Genomic DNA, 9,212 nt, shown 5'->3' on the forward strand with positions numbered 1-9,212 from the left:
TCTGAAACATTAAAGAATAACTCCTTATAGAAGTGGCACGTCTCAACGGGATCTGAACATTAAAGACTAACTCCTTATAGAAGTGGCGCGTCTCAACGCGATCTGAAACATTAAAGACTAACTCCTTATAGCAGTGGCGAGTCTCAACCAGATTCTTAGAGCCTTATAATAACTCTCAATAAAAGTGCAAAAGGGATCAGACTTCCAGACGATCTCAGCTGACACTACAACTGCCTTTCTACGGTAACTGGGGTATCATTGGGTGTGGACAGCACCCGCAACTCATTCTTACACTTCACCATGAATGCGGAAGGTTATACTTTCCCTACTACTCGGAACATTCAGGCCAGCAAAATACACCCCTATATCTACTGACCACATTCTTCACAGAGAAAGTCCAGCATAGCATGGCTTTCTCAGAATGGAGCCCACGTGACCACGGACAGTTGCAATGTGTAACCCATGTCCAGGCACCTTGGTCGTCTGGGTATAACCTACAATTGTAGAAGGACATGTTTACATTCAGTCAAAATCACCGTGACTACAGAAACTATATGGACTTTAAGTGGCGGCGAGTTTAAACCATAATGTTGAAAAGATGATTCTGTCAGGAAAATAATCTGCTTCGTCTAAGTTGCGCGTCTCTACTGAAACTCAAACATTAAAAGACCAACAAATAATAATAATAATAATAAAAAGATTTGGCGCATTTCAACTGGATCTGAAACATTAGAGAGCATTACATTCAACAAGGAGATGGCGCATCTCAACTGGAGCTAAAATATTAGGAAACAACGCATTGCGACTGGAGATATCTAAACTAGAGCTAAAACATGAGAGAACATCACATAATAACAGATATCACAAATGGAGCTTAAACATTAGAGACCAACTGAGTATATGAAGTAGCGCATCAAAACTGGATCTGAAACATTTAAAGACCAACTCCTTATATAAGTGGCGCGTCTCAACGGGATCTCAAACATTTAAAGAATAACTCCTTATAAAAGTGGCGAGTCTCAAAGGGATCTGAAACATTAAAGACCAACTCCTTATAGAAGTGGTGCGTTTCAACGGGATCTCAAATATTAAAGACTAACTCCTTATAGAAGTGGCACGTCTCAGCGGGATCTGAAACATTAAAGACCAACTCCTTATAGAAGTGGCACGTCTCAGCGGGATCTGAAACATTAAAGACCAACTCCTTATAGAAGTGGTGCATCTCAACAGGATCTCAAACATGTAAAGACTAACTTTTTATATAACTGGCGCTTCTCAACAGGATCTGAAACATTAAAGACTAACTCCTTATAGAAGCGGCGCGTCTCAGCGGGATCTGAACATTAAAGACTAACCCCTTATAGAAGTGGCGCGTCTCAACGCGATCTGAAACATTAAAGACTAACTCCTTATAGAAGTGGCGAGTCTCAAAGGGATCTGAAACATTAAAGAATAACTCCTTATAGAAGTAGCGCATCTCAACCAGAAGCTTAGAGCCTTATAATAACTCTCAATAAAAGTGCAAGGGGGTCAGACTTCCAGACGACCTCAGCTGACACTACAACTGCCTTTCTACGGTAACTGGGGTATCATTGGGTGTGGACAGCACCCGCAACTCATTCTTACACTTCACCATGAATGCGGAAGGTTATACTTTCCCTACTACTCGGAACATTCGGACCAGCAAAATACACCCCTATATCTACTGACCACATTCTTCACAGAGAAAGTCCAGCATAGCATGGCTTTCTCAGAATGGAGCCCACGTGACCACGGACAGTTGCAATGTGTAACCCATGTCCAGGCACCTTGGTCGTCTGGGTATAACCTACAATTGTAGAAGGACATGTTTACATTCAGTCAAAATCACCGTGACTACAGAAACTATATGGACTTTAAGTGGCGGCGAGTTTAAACCATAATGTTGAAAAAATGATTCTGTCAGGAAAATAATCTGCTTCGTCTAAGTTGCGCGTCTCTACTGAAACTCAAAATTTTAAACGACCAACAAATAATAATAATAATAAGATTTGGCGCATTTCAACTGGATCTGAAACATTAGAGAGCATTACATTCAACAAGGAGGTGGCGCATCTCAACTGGAGCTAAAATATTAGAGAACAACACAATGCAACTGGAGATATCTAAACTAGAGCTAAAACATGAGAGAACATCACATAATAACAGATATCACAAATGGAGCTTAAACATTAGAGACCAACTGAGTATATGAAGTAGCGCATCACAACTGGATCTGAAACATTTAAAGACCAACTCCTTATATAAATAAGTGGCGCGTCTCAACGGGATCTCAAACATTTAAAGAATAACTCCTTATAAAAGTGGCGAGTCTCAAAGGGATCTGAAACATTAAATACCAACTCCTTATAGAAGTGGTGCGTTTCAACGGGATCTCAAATATTTAAAGACCAACTCCTTATAGAAGTGGCACGTCTCAGCGGGATCTGAAACATTAAAGACTTACTCCTTATAGAAGTGGCACGTCTCAACGGGATCTGAAACATGTAAAGACTAACTTTTTATATAACTGGCGCTTCTCAACAGGATCTGAAACATTAAAGACTAACTCCTTATAGAAGCGGCGCGTCTCAGCGGGATCTGAACATTAAAGACTAACCCCTTATAGAAGTGGCGCGTCTCAACGCGATCTGAAACATTAAAGACTAACTCCTTATAGAAGTGGCGAGTCTCAAAGGGATCTGAAACATTAAAGAATTACTCCTTATAGAAGTAGCGCATCTCAACCAGAAGCTTAGAGCCTTATAATAACTCTCAATAAAAGTGCAAGGGGGTCAGACTTCCAGACGACCTCAGCTGACACTACAACTGCCTTTCTACGGTAACTGGGGTATCATTGGGTGTGGACAGCACCCGCAACTCATTCTTACACTTCACCATGAATGCGGAAGGTTATACTTTCCCTACTACTCGGAATATTCGGACCAGCAAAATACACCCCTATATCTACTGACCACATTCTTCACAGAGAAAGTCCAGCATAGCATGGCTTTCTCAGAATGGAGCCCACGTGACCACGGACAGTTGCAATGTGTAACCCATGTCCAGGCACCTTGGTCGTCTGGGTATAACCTACAATTGTAGAAGGACATGTTTACATTCAGTCAAAATCACCGTGACTACAGAAACTATATGGACTTTAAGTGGCGGCGAGTTTAAACCATAATGTTGAAAAAATGATTCTGTCAGGAAAATAATCTGCTTCGTCTAAGTTGCGCGTCTCTACTGAAACTCAAAATTTTAAACGACCAACAAATAATAATAATAATAAGATTTGGCGCATTTCAACTGGATCTGAAACATTAGAGAGCATTACATTCAACAAGGAGGTGGCGCATCTCAACTGGAGCTTAAATATTAGAGAACAACACAATGCAACTGGAGATATCTAAACTAGAGCTAAAACATGAGAGAACATCACATAATAACAGATGTCACAAATGGAGCTTAAACATTAGAGACCAACTGATTATATGAAGTAGCGCATCACAACAGTTGCTGGAACGTTTGAGACCAAGCTAAACACTAGCGACCAACTCATTATATGAAGTGGCGCGTCACAACTGGAGCTAAAACACTAGCGACCAACTCATTATATGAAGGGACGCATCACAACTGGAGCTGAAACATCAGAGACCAACTCAGCATATTAAGTGGCACGTCACAACTGGTTATGAAAAATTAGAGACTAACTCATTATTATAGAAAGTAATGTGTCTTAGCTTGAGCTAAAAAGGGTAGACTCATTATAAGGGATACTCAAGGGGTACCGACACATTAAAAGACCAACTCAGGGCTCGAAACATTTCTTATTGTGCGGACTGAAGTTAAGTTATAACTTGTTCATATTCACAGCATTAAACATATTGCTACTTTTCCGTTGAAAGTTTAATTTTTAATTTCCGAACTTATTGTTCAACCCAATCACCAGTCAAGAATTTGGATCTGATAGTTGAGGATACTTTAGACAGACAGTACAAAGAAATGCATAGTCCCCGCCATCCAGTTATCTTCACCAATTCGCTTACAACAGAAATAATGAACATAATTATATACCTTTAAAAAGTTCTGTATATTTCATTAACAGACAGTTGTCAAGTGTGCCGTCTATTAATGATAGGAGTGACGAGTGCATCATTATTATATCTAAGAACGTGCGAGAGATAAAATATATTTTAGATTAGAAATTATTTTGCATACTGCGCTTTGTTTCTAACCTGCACACTTTAAAAACAATGCACAGCTGTCTAGAGAGGGGTGCGTAATATAAAAGACACGCCAGCATAATTTGTGATGGGTTTTATTCCCAATGCAAAGACATGAGCGTGAGCACGTAACACTGGAAATACCATGTCAAGAAATCCGTACTGAAGTACGCAAATTAATTATGTAATTACACTGTCTGGTTATAAAATTGTTCATTGTATATCTGGACTTATGTTTGTAACCTATTTCATTAATTCTATTCAAAATTTAATTCACTTTTGTTTACATTAATTTCGACGAAATCGTTTGTGAAGTGATCGGTAGATCGTACAACTGACCTTTATTTACAGCAACCATGGTCAGATTACCACTACTGACCCCTTGGAACGAACTTTTTTTGACAGAATAGATATTTATATATCATAAATGTCAATCTTTGATTTGTTCAAGGTCATATTTCTTGTAGTTTGACTATTATATGTCAGCATAAAAAATTTTCGATCAGAAGGGCAGGAGCCTCGACGGTGAGTGGTCAAATTATTCCATTTGTAAAAATATCCGGCAATAGCGATCAAAGTGCTTCACTTATGATAATTATTTTAAATGTATATAGTAAAGCTGCAACTGAAATGACACGATATAAGAATATATTATTCCTGATAAAATATAAGTTTTACATACAATTCTGCCAATCACTGCATCAAAATTATTTGAAGTTTTATCAACCGAATCACCGGTAGAAAAAGTGTGTACAGCTGATTGCTGTCACATATGTCACAACTGAAGCTAAAACATTTGAGATGAACTGATCATGATTTCACGCATCTGCGCTGGATCTAAAACATTAAAAGACGCACTCATTCTCATTCATTTATTCATGTCATGGTATAATCGGCCGAACCAACAGCGAGAGCAACATCCTGGCATCCACATTAGCACAACGTCCAACGCCTCGCCAACAGCTTTAAACCTCCACCACTAAAGTCTCCGACCCAACCATAATCCAACAAAGTTCTACTCCCATTCTTCTTCGTATAAATAAAACACCCTTACCATATTCAATAGAAATTTTAGCAAAGTCGATTGTGGGATTCCGACTTTTTATGAATATGTGTTTATGAGTCACTCCAGAAAAGTAAAGATACCATGGCCCCGTTCCTCAAAGCAATCGTAGCGCTAAGGCGATCGTAAGTCCCATACTTTAACATAGGCTTACGATCACTGTAGCGCTAAGATCGCTTTGAGGAACGAGGCCCAGGTGTTCGCGAAAAGGTGAGGTATACTGCACCACTCGTGGCTCCCGTCACAAACACATTTGTAGGCAATTAAGTTAATTGTTGACCTGAAAAACCACGGGAACATCCGCCATGCAGCCATGCAGCCATGCAGTTATTAATATTAAATAGCATCAAATTTAAAAATTTCAAGATTTATATTCCAAATTGTAAATCTACATGGACATTAATCCCTTTACACTAAACGTATTACTAAATGGCACACTTTCTCTAACTCGACACATTTAGACAAAATAAGTTCAAGAATTCACAGAGCCATTGCCGATCTAAACTCTGCAACTAAACACCATAATGATCAATGTACAAACTACAAAACAACCGAGGACCTTGACAACTGATCTTTATATCATGATCGCTAACAAACTTCTGTTCGAGCTCCACATCAAAATATAAAAATAATCTAGCTTTACTCTTCAGACCATTTAATGCATCGGCAGTTTTCTCGGCAATTTCAAATTGCATCAAAATATACAGCAAATATTTTAGATTACTATAAAACGTGAAATTAATGCGTCTCCAAAAGAATGCGACTGCTGGCCCCTAGCCAAAAATGCGACTCAATGTGAATGCGACATCCCCTCCTCTCAGGCATCAGTGGATTTATATCTAAACAAAATGTCCTCTGTCAGGTTTGCAGGAGAATCCTCATCTTAATCCAACCTGACATTAATCCAATCTTTGCCAAAACAAAACTCCATACAAACCAACTGTCAAACCAACATTTCTCCTCTTCAGATCGGGATCGAAATGATCTCTACATAGTGTAATATTCGTTCATATGGAAGCAACTAAGAATATCTTCTATCTTTGAAGAGACAGGCCCCCGTGATCTAGTGGTAGAGCGTTTGCCAGTAGAGCGGAAAGTCGTGGGTTCGATCACCGACCGCGTAATACCAAAATACGTTAAAAGATGGAACTTAAAATTTATCCCGCCTGGCGCTCGGCATTAAGGGCCTTAAACAAGGGTCGGGGTCAGTATACTGTCTGAGTGGGGTATTCATGTTAAACTGCGACATGGTATCTCAGTAGGCTAGCACTATAAAATTGGCATCAGTCGCTAATATAAATGTCATAATATTGAACGCGACGTTAAAACCCCATTTCACCTCACCTATCTACCCAACTCTATTATACAGCCAACTTATCTAGGTCACCACGCCCACACAACCACAACAATGCCATCATCAGCCGCCTTACCCCGCCTCCCAGCCCAACGGTTTTTTCGCAACAGCAACCATGATTTATCCACTTTTTTCTTTATTTATAGGTATATTATATATATTAATACCAACTTAACTGATACATTTTATTTTATACTCTCCCTATTCTATAATTCATAGTATAAATGTTACACATTGTTTTTACAGCTAGTATTAGTCTTTGTTTACTTTGTTATGCTTTTGTGAGAATGAGACCGAGAGAGATATATATTTATTATTTACGTGTCACGATATATAAAATATGCACAAATTCATGGTATAAATTCATTATGATGTATAAAATAGTGCCACGGTATTATATGAATAGAACCGTACAATCACAGTATAAAGAAAAATATAAAAATTAATAGCTGCGTGTTAAGATGTTATAATGTTCACATAGTGAGTGAGTGAGTTGGATTTAACGCCGCTTTTAACAGTATTCCAGTTATATCACGGCGTGTCAGCTTAATGTAGGAGGAAAGCCCGAAGTGATGCAGGTCTCAGACGTTTACCAATTCGGTGAAACCCACGAGCACAGGTATGGTGCTGACAAACCTAGAAACATAATCGGGGCGAAACGGGATTCGAACCCAAAATCATAGGTTTCTGGCATGCCTAAGGGACGCAAATCTGCATAGCGAATCGTGGCGCCTTAGACGATTGGGCCATCCGTGCCCCCTATGTTCATACAGACTTATGACATAAAAGAAAGACTTTTCTTACACACCAATAGCAATGTTCTTGATAATATTTATACTAAACTATCTTTCTGTTTAATGTATATTAACTTTTCAAAATCGTAAAGATTGTTAAACTTCGGTGCCATGTTATTTGCATGTGATAAAGTGATTAAGTAAGAACAAAAAGGACATGAAATAGAAAAAGTGCTTCTCATCTTCAACAGTGCAAACTTTACATATTCTTAAACGCTTTGTGCAAATTATATGATTTAAATGATTTGGTTGGTTGGTTGGTTGGTTTGTTGTTTTACGCCACACTCAGCAATATACCAGCTATATGACGTCGGTCTGTAAATAATCGAGTCTGGACCAGACAATCCAGTGATTGATATCATGAGCATCGATCCACGCGATTGGGATCGATGACATGCTTCAACCAAGTCAGCGCACCTGACCACCCGATCCCGTTAGTCGCCACTTACGACAAGCATAGTTGTCTTTTACGGCAAGAATGGGTTGCTGAAGACCTATTCTACCCCGGATCTTAAAAAAAGAATTTAAGCTCAAATTTTAAATTTTTCCTAAAATAGCTGCTTTTGCATCTGTAGCTGAAAAAATCCAATCTCCATAGATGTATCGCTGTTGAGAGTTTATGTGACACGCGTGGCAGATCAAACACAGACGTTACTTGAAACGCCATTTCAAGCATAGTTATTTTGCCAATTATGCCTACTCATTCGTTTGAATCTACCCAATAAACTGGCTCCAAGGGAGTCAAACTATAGGAAGAAAACGTGCAATACCCAATATGAATTATAACACGTGATAAAATACTCAATGGCTCAGAAGGTTATCTGGAGCCCTGGTGTGTGTATGACTATAAGTAGGCATTGTTGAGTGAGTGAGTGAGCAAGCGAATGAGTTCAACGCCGCGTGGAATAGCATTCGAGTCATATCACGACGTGTCTGCTTAATGTGTGAGGAAAGCCCGAAGCGATGCAGTATCAGACTTTTATCACTTTGGTGAGCACCATATCACGAGGACGGGTATGGTGCTCACCAAAAACGTACATTTTTGTAGCTCAGTGGAGGGAGGGGCGCCAAAAGACAAAACTAAAAAGCATATTATTTAATCTAAACACAAATATATAAAATTTTATTGAATTTAAATTCGGTTTCTAAAATCTTTGTATGCATGTAGATGTCGGCCAAGGATGCAAGGGTTTGGCAAAGTCTCACCTTGTGAACATTTGTTGATAAAAATATAATGCCGAAGGAAAATGTGACACCTAACCTTACCTCTTCCTATTTAGACACTGGTACTAAATTTGCGGCTGCCTACAGCGGACCAAACGACCACCCTCGTCGGAGTAAGACTGCTGAGTCGGCGTAGCTAAACTCGTTTCTATTGCAATTAATACTAAGTTTTATTGACAGTACAGTTTGCATGTTTCACCTGGACAAGATAGAGCTGCAGTGAATGGTTAAAACGGCCATTTATTTTCTTACACCTATGTCGTTGGTGTTTTCAACTTTCCCAACTATACAATTATAATTATATTTCAGCCGCATTACGACAGGAAGACCAAGGATGGGTTTCACACATTTTTTTGCTTGTTTGTTTGTTGTTAAACGCCGCAGCTATTACAGCTATATGACAGCGGTCTGCAAATAATCGAGTCTGGCCCACACAATCCAGTGATTGACATCATAAGCATCGATCCACGTAATTGGAATACGATGACATGCATCAACCAAGTCAGCAAGTCTGACCATCCGATCCCCTTAGT

The sequence above is a fragment of the Haliotis rufescens genome, unplaced genomic scaffold, assembly GCF_023055435.1.
Source record: "Haliotis rufescens isolate VD_foot unplaced genomic scaffold, xgHalRufe1.0.p SCAF_16, whole genome shotgun sequence".
Classification (NCBI taxonomy): Eukaryota; Metazoa; Mollusca; class Gastropoda; order Lepetellida; family Haliotidae; genus Haliotis; species Haliotis rufescens.